General features: G+C 41.0%; 1 long non-coding RNA gene across 1 annotated transcript in view; it reads right to left on the bottom strand.

The window, feature by feature from the left end:
- Positions 1–12,206, bottom strand: part of LOC122536783 — a 102,090-nt gene that overhangs the window by 40,422 nt on the left and 49,462 nt on the right. The window contains exon 2 of the long non-coding RNA XR_006308472.1: positions 6,724–6,786. This is a non-coding gene — a long non-coding RNA (uncharacterized LOC122536783). The remainder of the gene's footprint in view (positions 1–6,723; positions 6,787–12,206) is intronic.

Here is a 12,206-nt window from a genome sequence, read left to right as displayed (position 1 = left end):
CGTAACGGTGAACGAGGGTGAATGTCACGGTGGTGCGAGTCGATCCATCGACCACGTTCTATGACGTGGACGTTTCGCGTGGCATTATTAAACACCGGGGGCCACCTCGATTTGCCCCGCGCCGGTTCAGCGAGCACGGTAAATATTTGCGACTATCCCGGCCGGGGTGGTGAAAACTTGTGAAAAAGAGAGCGACAAAAAAGACAGTAAAAGAGAGAGAAAGAGAGAGAGAGAAATGAAAAGCGAGGAAACGATGGAAAAAATGGAAAAGGGGGTCAGTGGTGAAAATGGGGGACGAAAGGAGGGAGGAGGGAAAAAAAAAAAGATACGAAATGGGGGTGAGAAGAAAAGGAAAGGAAAATTGAAACGCGAATGTTTCGATTCAATAAAATTCTATTCGGGCGAGGAGAGGTGTGGGGCCGGTGTGAATTCGTTCGACGAACGGTAATTACAATGGAACCGCGAGGGTTAAACGGCCCAGCTTTTAAACGCGTTTATACGAAATAAAACTTTCCGAAACTCTGACCCGGGGCACACCGCGTGGAACCCGCGCGGTTCACTGAATTTCGATTAAGGTAATTAGCTGGCAACCGACCGGGGAATATTAAGTTGAAACGTTGTATCATTTCGGCGAGCGGAATTCACGGAGAGGGGGAGGAAGGGGGGGGGGGGGGTGGGGGAACGAGACCAGCNTTTTTCCCATTTTTTTTTTTTTTTTTTTTTTTTTTTTTTTTATTCAACTGTTAGATTAGAAATTATTGATTTCTGTAAGATAGTCGTACCTTTCATTTTTCAATTTTCGAACGATTCGTTGCCAATTCCACGCGATCGAAACTCCATTCTCTCCATTTGAAATTGCGATTTAAAAATACCCAATTGGTACCGTCAGTTTGTCTCGTGAACTTTGGTTTTTTTTCGAAAAAAAAAAAAAAAAAAAAAAAAGGAAAAACTAGAGTTACTATTTAAACTGCTTTGTGCACATCGTCCGATATTTGAAACAACGGCGCGAAGATACCATTATAAACGTTTTGTACCGGCAACACACGTCGCGGCGAATTGTAGCTCGGAGCCGCGGAATGTTCATCCGATAAACCGATTCGCAGGGATCCGCATTCGCGCGGATTTCCGTAATAAACGGATTACGTTTCTGCGTGCGCCGACTGTCATCCTCTCTCTGTTTTAATCTATAAACAACGCCGGTTGTGCGCCGAACACCGGACACGAACCGGACCGTTCAACTGAGAAAATTGAACGCGTTAGGTCTCGGCCTAAGTCTGGAGAGGTGATTAGGGGGTTGCACAGCAAATGAATACCGAGATCTTGGCTTTCCGTGTTCAACTCGCCTGTAGAATTTCGCCGAATTTGTAGAATTATTATTGAATCCCTCCCCCTCTCTCTTACCGTCTGCTAGGGTGGTACACAAGTATAAATCTCTCGGAAGCTGAATTCGACTACGCACTTTCTGCCAAGTTCTCAATGTTTGTACAACGACGACCCAAGTAAAGTTTAATTTAATTGAACAGCCGTCTCTTTGGGATTTTCGATTCGATCGAGCCTTGTAACTAATTTTAAACTTCCTTCTCTCTGCCACTGTACAAGAATTGATGAATTGTTGAATTTCAGATACGTAGTGTACACAAGATTTTTATTCGTATATTTTGCGAAAAATCATCTGAATCTCTAAAGATGCATTTGTAAAATTTTCTAATGAAAATTAATAATATTTGGCCATTCTGACCGTTTTTGGTAGTTGCAGTGCAATTGTAAAATTTCTAAAAAAAAAAAATTAATAGCCATTTTGACCATTTTGGTAGTTTATTCTGACCGTTTGGTAGAGTGTTAGAACAGATTGCTATTTCTCCTGCAGTCCGAGTATCAAACGGTTCGTGATCTGCTAAAAAGAAATTCGAAAGCACGTCCGTCAAGTTTGAGACACACAAGCGAGACAGTGAAAAATGTGGAAAACACGAGTTGACAAGGTGGTTGAGCGCCAGTTTAACGACCGGTTTCCAAGTAAAGTCGCAAGTCGCAGCGAGAACACGTTACAAGGAAACATTCGCGAAGTCGAACGGGAACAGTTGATAAGAGTGACAGCCAACTCGGCTAATTTGCATGTATCCTTTATACAGTGAGCACACGTTGCATACGTAGTAACATTTGTCTCATCCCTCTGTGTGCCTGTTGGCGTGAAACAAAAAACTGCATACCGGTCGCTTTGTCGAATCGGAACACAGAGACAGAGAGAGAGAGAGAGAGAGAGAGAGAGAGAGAGAGAGAGAGAGAGAGAGAGAAGAGGCGTCGAGAATCGCCTAGCCTTGACACGCGCTCCGCGCAAATAAAAGATGCATCGGCTATTGTTCCTCTTCTCTCCGTGGACTTTCATATATTTTTCGAACTTTCAGAGAGAACTGGCCGACGTATCGCTCCATGCCCTTGAAACAATCGGTCACGTATCTCCGCCTCTCCATTCGTCCGCGTTCTCGACGACACGCTTTGACGAATTTCAAACGACAGTGTCGACGCATGCATCTTTTCTTTTTACGATCTCCCGAGCTGGAGACTCGACCGATGAAACAAGCGAGATTTTTAGGGAAAAGTATATACGTATGTCTCGTGATGGCCGATTTTAAGGAAGAGAACCGCGAATCATTGATCTGTACTACTTTATATCAACGAAGGATCGCATAGAGATTATTCACACGTCACGAGACAGTTTTTATTTTATTTACTGGGAGTTGAATTGATCTAGTTTCGAGATTCGATCGATGAAACGCGAGATTTTTCGGAAAATATAAATTTCACGGGAAAAAACAGATCCCTACTTTATATCAACGATGGATTATTTGCACTTCATGGGGCAGTTTTTGTGCATCATTTTATTGATCGATTCACGCGTGAAAAAATTAGAAGATGAATTGATCTAGTTCAGAATTTCGCCAAGGATGAGAGTAAACGGTGAATCATTGACTTGTACTACTTGCAATGGAAACATTTTCTTTTCTTTTCTTTCGCTGTTTCCTCCTTTCCGAGACGATTGTTGGCGAAATGATTTTTATAATCGATCAACGGCACGAACGAGTATTTTATTTTCTGAGACTCTTACGAGGAAAACGATGGACGGTGAATCAATCGTTGATCCGTACTACTGCCGCACGAGATATTTAATCTTCTCGCTGTGGGATGCAACTACTCGTTGAAATTGACACAAATTGAAAAGAACGTACGAATTTTTCATTTTTCACATTGCTCGAGTGCAATTTTGATGTTCAAAGCACCCTCGATCAATCTCACGCTACGCATTATGGTCCTGGCGTTGAATATGTGCGTTCCGCGCGTTCTCAAAAATTTCGAAAAAAAGAAAATGTACATTCCCCCGGTATGTTTACTAAATTTCTCAACTTACCTACAAAGCAAATATACCGAATCAAATAATAACGGGACGTTTAATCGAAGGTTGAAATCTCAAAGTTCGTTGGACATCCGGCCAACTCGCCCAAACGAAGGGAGATTTTTCAGGACGAGAAGCGAAACGAATGAAATATTCATTGGGATGACGATACTCGCCAACAAAGAACGCGATCTCCAGTGCTAGATGAAAACACGGTTGAATCGCGCTTTGACACTCGTGGAGAAGTGGAAAATAATTTCGTTTGCGTTTTCTACGTCTGGCTAATCCCATTAGGCCCATCATCCTATTGCATGTACGTGAGTACATAATGATAGTCGAATCGATCGGGAGAAACGAAAAGATCCAGCAGCTGGCGGCTTTTCAGCGTCATCAGCAGCGACAGTCATCGGCGATCCGGCGACGATCTGAATGGCAATTGATGCCGGCAAAACCGCGCGCTGACGTATCGCCATAATGCGGTTCGGCGATAAAGCGTAGCGTGCACGTTTCACCGTGATAAAGTGGCCGCTGATCGATGCCAACGCCGAGAATATACGGGGTGGTCCGCTTGACTCGTGGTCAACCGACTGACGTGTAAAAAAGAAACGTGTCGAAACGAAAGAACGAAATGTTTTTTTCTTCTTTTTTTTTTTTTTTCTCATTGAATCGAGTTTGAAATTTCATCAACTGTAGGTGCTTAATTTTGGCTAATTCCAAAAAAAGGCGCGAATAATCGACAAGAGAATGTTATTTTAAATTGTTTCGTTCAAGGCGTCGCTTTCGTGTAAATAAATCTTGAGCTATTGTATAAATTACGTAAAAATTACGTATCTTCGAATCATCTCGAAAACGGGCGTCTTAAAAATTTTACTCCACTCTGTTTCATTTATTTTTCGTACGTGGAATAATTATTTCCCTGTGTCGCGAATTGGCTGAATTTAAACATACTCGTTGAATTTTCAAACTCGATTCGCTCACGAGATTCCGAACGAAAAAGTTTTACTCTTCCTTCTCGGCGCGTTTTTACGTTGTAGAATCACCACCCAGTCGGTTGACCACGAGCCGCGGGACACCCTATACGTACACACATACACCGAGAGCCAAGAGATAGAACTAGTCCGGTTTCGCGCACATACGGAGGCAAAAAGAAAGGAGAACGAGTGGAAATGAGCAAACCCGGAAGACCAGAGAGCTCCCCAGGGAAAAGAGAAGATCAAGATGGAAAGAGAGAGACTCGGGAGAAAAGGATCGAGGCTATCGATCGAGAGAACCCAGGGAAATGACCGTCGGAAGTTCGTCGAATAGGTCAACAACGAGCGCGTAATGATTTCGATGAGGCGGTAAACACGGAAGTCGATCGCCTTTATCGATTCGAGCTCTCGGCGATAGAAGCTTGAGTGTTCTTTGAAAATTTCCCTCGTTTGTGCGGCTTTCTTGAGTGTTTTCGAAGCGCTCGATTTCTGATTACGTCTTCTGGAACTTTCCTCTCTCTCTCTTTCTCCTTCCTTTTTCGAAGGAGCTGGCAAAATCGATTTTCGAACGTCGAAAGACACTTGACGAGGAAAAAAAGAGTCACGGGATTAAAATTCCAACATCGGCTGGAATCTCGGGTAATAACGATTTCGTAACAATGGCCCGCGAAAGTCGATCGCTTTTAAATTGAAGATGACAATCATCCGCGCTAACTTCCGGCTAAATACCGCGATTCTTAATCCCCTTGCCTCGTGCTATTCAGTCACGTTCTGTACCGCGGATTACGGCTGCAGGTTCAACTAAAACTACTGCATTCGCAATGAAGTTTAATTTAAACTCCGACTCTGGTTTCAATTCTTAAGCACCGAGGATTACAAATACAAATTGCGCCTGGATATTTTACATCCGGCCGCGGCACGAAGCCGGATGCACAACGTGAAACGTTAACCTTACTTCGTAACTTATTTCGTTATTACGCGTAAAAATCGCAGAGGCAATTTACGGACGGATCACAATGGTGATTCTCCTCGCGTTACTTGGAACTTTCTGCCAACCTTTACGATCTCCAAAGGCAAAGGAACGGTGTCTGGATAGAAGTTTGTTTCGTTTGATAAAAAAAAAAAAAAAAAAAAAAAAAAAAAAGATGAAGAGTAAATGTAAAGAATTTAATCTGGAGGATTAAATTCTGGGTCAGGACAGTTTGAAATTTTCAAAAAATCGATTGTTTTGTTGTTATCTTAAATAATAGTTTGAAGTCTTAGAAATAAGATACAAAAGGTCCTAGCCTTTAAAACGACTTATTTTGGGGTGTAATCATAAATCCGCGGATACAGAATAATTGAATTTGTATCACTGTTGGCAACTTTAAAGCAGTGTTACAAAGTGTAAATCGTGTGATTCAAATATTACTTTTGGTGGAATCGAATATTAGGGGACTTGGATTCAATTAAGTTGTGAATTGTAAGAACTGTAAACCGCGATATATAAGTAAAAAAAAGTAAGTAGAGGATACATATGAAATCTGACGTTCTGAAACTTTAAACGCGTTTTTCTCGAAACTAGCTTTTTAGAAATGTGCAAGATATCTCGGAATCTAACCAACCGATTACTGTGAAACTTGGTACGTATCTTTAGCGTAACATTTACTAGGGATTGACGATCGAGCATTTTCTATTTTTTAACAATTTCGAAAAATATAAACAGAAAACGTAGAAATTTTTGGCATAAACTCGATACATCAAAAACAAATAGCTGCTATTTTCATTTTTTTCACAAAAATGAAAATATGGGATCGTCAATCCCTAGAGAATATTGTTTACTTTAAACTTTTTTTGCCTCTTTGTCGCAGCTAATCCTGCTTGGCTGGAATCATGCACACCGATAGGCAATGTAAAAAAAAGTTATGAAAAAAGTTAGAAAGTTAAATAAGGGCCCTCTTTTTTTCTTTTTCAATGTTGCTTTTTATAGTTTATAATGTGTTGAAATAAACCACAGAAACTCATGTCAAAATCAAATATATACTTTTGTTTTTACTAGCCCTCCAAAGTATTCGTAATTTTTCGGCCCGTCAAACTGTCCTGCCCCCTTAAGGAAGCTGGATGAGATTTTATCAGTTCAACGTTCAACTATACGACTGATGCTTTTCTCTTTTTAATAGAACCACCGCCCAAGTTAATCCACGTCAGGTTGAAATTATGAATGACAAAGGTCTACGACAGCCGCGACATTAGCATCAAATAAACGCTCGCCATATCGGCGGTTGTTTGATAATCAAGCGCTTTAATCAATTGTAATTAATTCACGTGACACGCATGCCTTCGAGACAATCGTGCAACCCACGTTATTCATTCTCAAATACTTACGCACGTGTCTACGCTTGACCATTCACCAGCGCGATTTCATCCAGTCGTAGACAGATTCTTTTTCTGAAAAAAAGAAAAGAAATCTTTCATAATCAGCTACTATATACACTCGGATATTTCGGGCTTCGATCCGTTGTCTTACAATATTCTTTCCGGTATTCTATACTTAGACTGTAGCATTGTTTCAGATACAAAATATCGTTACTTGTAGTTTATACTTGTTAATTTGTCAATTCGAAGAAACGGATACATTGCAATTTCCTTTTCTGAAAAAAGGCATCGGAACCACGACAACTGCGACCGATGTTATAAAACAAAGGGCTGAAAGTACAAAAATTCGTACAATGTACCGAACAGTCGAACTAACGAGGAAAACTGAAAAATCGTTTTGGTCCCGGCACGAGACGCAACTTCCCCGGTGATACGAAAATTAACCAATTTCCGCGAGAAATTACGCGAATCGACAATTTCGCTCGCGTCAGCCCTCTTTACCTCACACGCTCGGGACTTTGAGACTCCCCTTGCCAAGAACTAAACTGTATTAAACTCAAATTGAAGCCTCGGATCTTTCCACGCAGCGATACCCAACTATGCGTGCTAATTCCCAATTTGTTCAAAGATCTACGACGGAACTCATCTCTGTCGTTGGTCCTTTTGTTCTCCACGAGCGCGTTAATCGATGGTATGTAGTATCGGGCCGTCTCGTTAACGCGGCACACGTTCTCGTGCAAGCCCCGGCGGTGATGCCAACACTCGAGAGTTCACGCGCGTTAATGGCGTGCACACCCGGGGGAACGATTTTCACGTGTCTTCTATTAAAACTTGCGCCAGGGACGCGCATCCCTGGATCGTAATCTCTCCCTGCTCCCCCTCGACGAATCGAGGCGTCTGGCCAAGAGGGTGCCGCGCTTGCTTTGTCCCGGAATCGAGCATTTGCAGCAACGTTAGCCTTGACGGTGGGGGATTCGTTCCACTGCTGCGACATTGAGCATCGTTACGCTAATTACCAAAGGGAAAACGTCCACGGAGAAAGGGCCCGCAATTACGAATCGCTCGTGGGACGAGATGATACGTTCTATAGCACGCGAAAGTATCTGTGCATTTTGTACTACGTAATATCTTGAAATTCAGATTTTCTTTGTAAGATTCGCTGTGATACTATCGTTGATATTCAGCTTGTTACTTTCCCTTTTGTGTGTATATGTGTGTTTGTGTGTAAGAAGGCTTTGTACGTTTTTACTAGGATATTCATTTGGACAAGTTAGAATTAAATCATTCTGGTTAGTGAAAACGTCTGAAAATTAGTTACTACTCGACTTTTAAAATGTACAGTGTCCCTTCACCTGGCTAATTGAATGGCACTATGTAATGGTGTAATAGGATCGTTGATTTCGAGTCTTCTGCCGTCAACTATTTAAAATTCGCACAATTCTCCCTCCAGAAAAGAGCTACGCAAAGGAGAACGTGGAAAACGTACCACTTTCCAACGATTCGAAATTTTGATTACCCCGGTACAATCTCCCGTTACCAAACCCATAAAGCCCATCTCCATTCTTTTCTTTTTTTTTTCTTTTAATTCTCCCCGTATGTATGTACATTCAGCTTTGAACATTTCGCCACTAATCAAAGGCCTATTCTAGCTCAACGATGAACACCGGGACAACACCATCACTTTCAATTTTTCGTCTCTTCTTTTTTTTTTTTTTTTTTACTTTTCTGACAATCGATTCGTCCGTATCGTCAGACAAACACACAAACTGACACACACACGGTGGGGAGGGAGCGCAACAGGGCGATCATTCAGCGCCGATGGGCGAAAACAGAAAAAAATCGTACAAATCGACCATCGGGCCATCGAAGGATTTTGATTGATCGTATTAGTTCGTCAAAAACGCGACATGAGTGGAAAGCGGCCGGGCAAATGTACCTAACGATGTACGCGAGATCGTGCCGATTAATCTGCGCGTCACGTGCCGCCACCGTTTTCAACCTGCAACACTGCGCGTCCTCGTGGCAGTCAGATCAAAGCGGTTTTCCACGCGAATTTTACCAGCCGAAGCCCCGGTGCCCGATTCAATCGGCACTTACCTATCTGGCCCAAACGTGGCGAGAACAATCACAACTTGTCCCGGTCGACCGCGCGCCGATCATTTTCATCAGTCCAACAGTCCGATGCGACGGTTCCTCTCTTCATTGTCCGCTAATCAGAGAACAGACAGGGCAGGTCCGTCCCGATTTTTATTAATCTCTCAATTCTCTCTGTCGCGCGACTGGCATTCGATTCTCGAGTTACGCGAAACAGATTGGCGGCGAGTGTAATTTTTATTCAATATGAGTCTAGGACATTTTCTGGTTTTATTGTTTGTTATTTTGATTATATATATATATATATATATATATATATATATATATATATGCATTCGATTCTCGAGTTACGCGAAACAGATTGGCGGTGAGTGTAATTTTTATTAAATATGAGTCTAGGACATTTTCTGCGTTTATTGTATATTTCTTTGATTATATATTTATAATCAAAATAATATATATAATATATTATATATATTATTTATATATAAAATATTATTTTGTGTCGTACATATGTTGTACATTTCTAGAATCGACGATATCAGCGTAAACGTCCCACTGGCTTTCGAGTTTGCACTGTTCTATATTCCAAATTCTAAATTCCAAAAATTCGCATTATCTTGTCGTCGTTACATCTTTCGCCAAACTTTCATAATTTTCGCGAAATTCCAAAAGAATTGTATTCGTGCTCCGTTTCGGACATTTTCTGCATTTATTGTACATTATTTTGATTTTATGTACATTATTATTTATATACAAAATATTATTTTGTGTCATACGTATGTTGTAAATTTTTAGGATCAACGATAACCAGGCTTTCTGTACTTTCGAGTTTACTCAGATAGCCAGTGCAATTCCAAGTTCCAAAATCGAAATTCGAAAAGTTCGCATTATCTTCTATCTCTCCGCCAAGCTTTCGTAATTTTCGCGAAATTTAAACGAAAAAAAAAAAAAAAAAGTCTCAACGGGTAGACCAACGCGTCTTTCAAATGGCTGGCGCGCGCGTCTCAGTCTCGCCCGGGCTACCCTCTCAAAAGGTTCAGCCGAAACGTGTGGAAAAAAAAAAAGAAAAAAAAGAAGAAAGAAAGGAAAGGAAAAAGGGAAAAGTACTCTCGTCGCCTTCTGAAAGACGGCTCTTTTACATACACGTACAAAGCAGCCGCTCGACGTTGAAACGGTCGCCCTCTCCTCCACTCTGTATCTTTCCGGGCGGCGTATCGGAGGCATTCTTATCCGCGATTCTCTCTCCCAGCGGATCGAACAGAAGCCAGGAGAAAAAGAAAGAGAGGGAGAGAGAGAGAGAGAGAGGGGTGGAAAGCCGAGAGCCGATCCCGGTTGGTTTCTGGACCGTGTCAGTGGGTCACTTTTCCTCGCGTTACCTTTGCCCCCGGTTGCTCCCTTGCGCGCGGCGAGCAACTCTCGTCAACGAGCACGTGACCCGTTTACCCGAGACGCGTACACGTCACCGGTTTCCACCGATTTTCCTGGCAACCGTCCAGCTCGATTAACGCGTAAGTCAGGAATTGATACCCGAGGCTGTCCCGGCGAACGCCTCCCGCGGGAACTATCGAACCTCTCCGGAGAACTGTGATTTACTGCGTCGTGCCGCCAACGGATTAAACGTTTAGCGCGTATCCAGACGCTTTTGGGGGTTAGGTTTCACACACCACCCCTCTGGATCGCGAAAAATCTCTCCCCATTATTGTTTTTTTTTTTTTTTTTTTTTCGTAGTACACAGTGTCTGTTGGCTCTTTAGTTTTTAATTTTTTAGTTTGGTTTTTCCGAAGAAACTGACTTTGGATTGAAGGATTGAAATAGAAATATATTGTGAGAAACGTGTATGTATAGATAAGGCCAAAAATAAATCCGTAATTTTTTTATTTTATTATAAGAAATGATTTTTTAAACGTAATGGAAGAAACTGTATTTGAACTTAAATTTAATTTAAAATTAATCAAATTAGTTTTTTTTATTATATTTTGATGTTTCGTTAGAAAAAAGAAAATAGGTGGGAAGAAGCTTTTGGCCCACTCTATATTTATTCTAGGACTACATTTCCAGATACAATAATTACCTTCGAAAACACGATCATAGACCGACTGTAAGACTACCAATTCGAGTATAACAAAAATCCTTCTCGCTAAGATCGAATGCTAGTTATACGAGACTTTTTTTTTGTGAAAAGAGAAATGGTACAAGTTCATTTATTGACACATTGAGATATGTAAATACAACGACAAAAATGTTAAATTTTATTACACGATGATGATGAACAATATTGTTAAAGAAAGTAAAAGGTATTTTCAGTTACAAATGAATTTATTTTAACGAACGAATATTATTGAAATAAATTTTTCTGGAATGTATTTTTTTCAATGTATGCTGTAATTTTGCTTCAAATAATGCTCCGAACTTTGACGATGTGTTTTCCACTCAGTGGAACTGTTTGAATATTTATGAGAATTAGAAACACTTCGAGCTTTCACTGAAACTGTAATGAGACACGATATAAGTAGAGTACAGAGTACAAAACTTTGGGCTCGATGAGAAGTCCCTTAGAGAAAATCGTAAAAAACGAAACAAAAAGGTTTTAATTTTATTCACTAAGTTTGTTCAATGTCAATCAATTCGAGAGAGTAACTTAAGAGGAGCCAAACAGTAGTTGCAAACCATCAAACATCACCAGAACAATGATCTAATGTTTGCATTGCTGCGAGTGACTAACCTTTTGAACAGTATCTTCGTCAAATACACGATACGGATAATATTAAAAGATGACAATGTGGACAATAAAATAGACAATAAGCATAAACAAACGTTTCGACATTTCTTTTCTTTTTTCATCAGTCCCTCGCACGTTTCCGATGTTTTAACATTTAAATCCACCCTATGTGCACTTAATGCATTCAATGCACTCTGTAATTGAACAGATTGTAAGAAGACACTGCAACAGTATTTCAGAAACTGAAAAAAATCTAGTTACTTAGTCAAACACGCCAGCACGCCGAATGTAAATTAACAGATTCGAATAATAATCGTCCGCGTAATTTCAACGAAATTGAATTGCCAGCCCAATTCTGCACGAAGCATTTGCATTATTGGTTTGTAATCACGCGCAATCACCAAGATTTATGGCCGAGGCGAAGAAGAAATTTACGCTGCCCGATGCTTCACGTTCGATGTAAAGTAATATGAAAAGGAAAAAAGGACAGGGAAGCTTCGCGGCAAGGAACGCGTAATACTCTTAACGCGTCGGTGTGGCGTCACTCGTACAATTTTATCTCTAACCCTGAACGACCGTGACGTCTGTGTATATACATCGGCGATAGAATATTTTAATCAGCAAATGGACGAGCTTGCAAAGTGCATTTAAGATGTTTAAAAATTCAATGGGATCG

Source organism: Frieseomelitta varia, unplaced genomic scaffold (genome assembly GCF_011392965.1).
Source record: "Frieseomelitta varia isolate USP_RPSP 00005682 unplaced genomic scaffold, Fvar_1.2 scaffold_871, whole genome shotgun sequence".
Taxonomy (NCBI): Eukaryota; Metazoa; Arthropoda; class Insecta; order Hymenoptera; family Apidae; genus Frieseomelitta; species Frieseomelitta varia.
The sequence above is the reverse complement of the archived record's forward strand: the minus strand, read 5'-3'. Positions and strand labels throughout refer to the sequence as shown.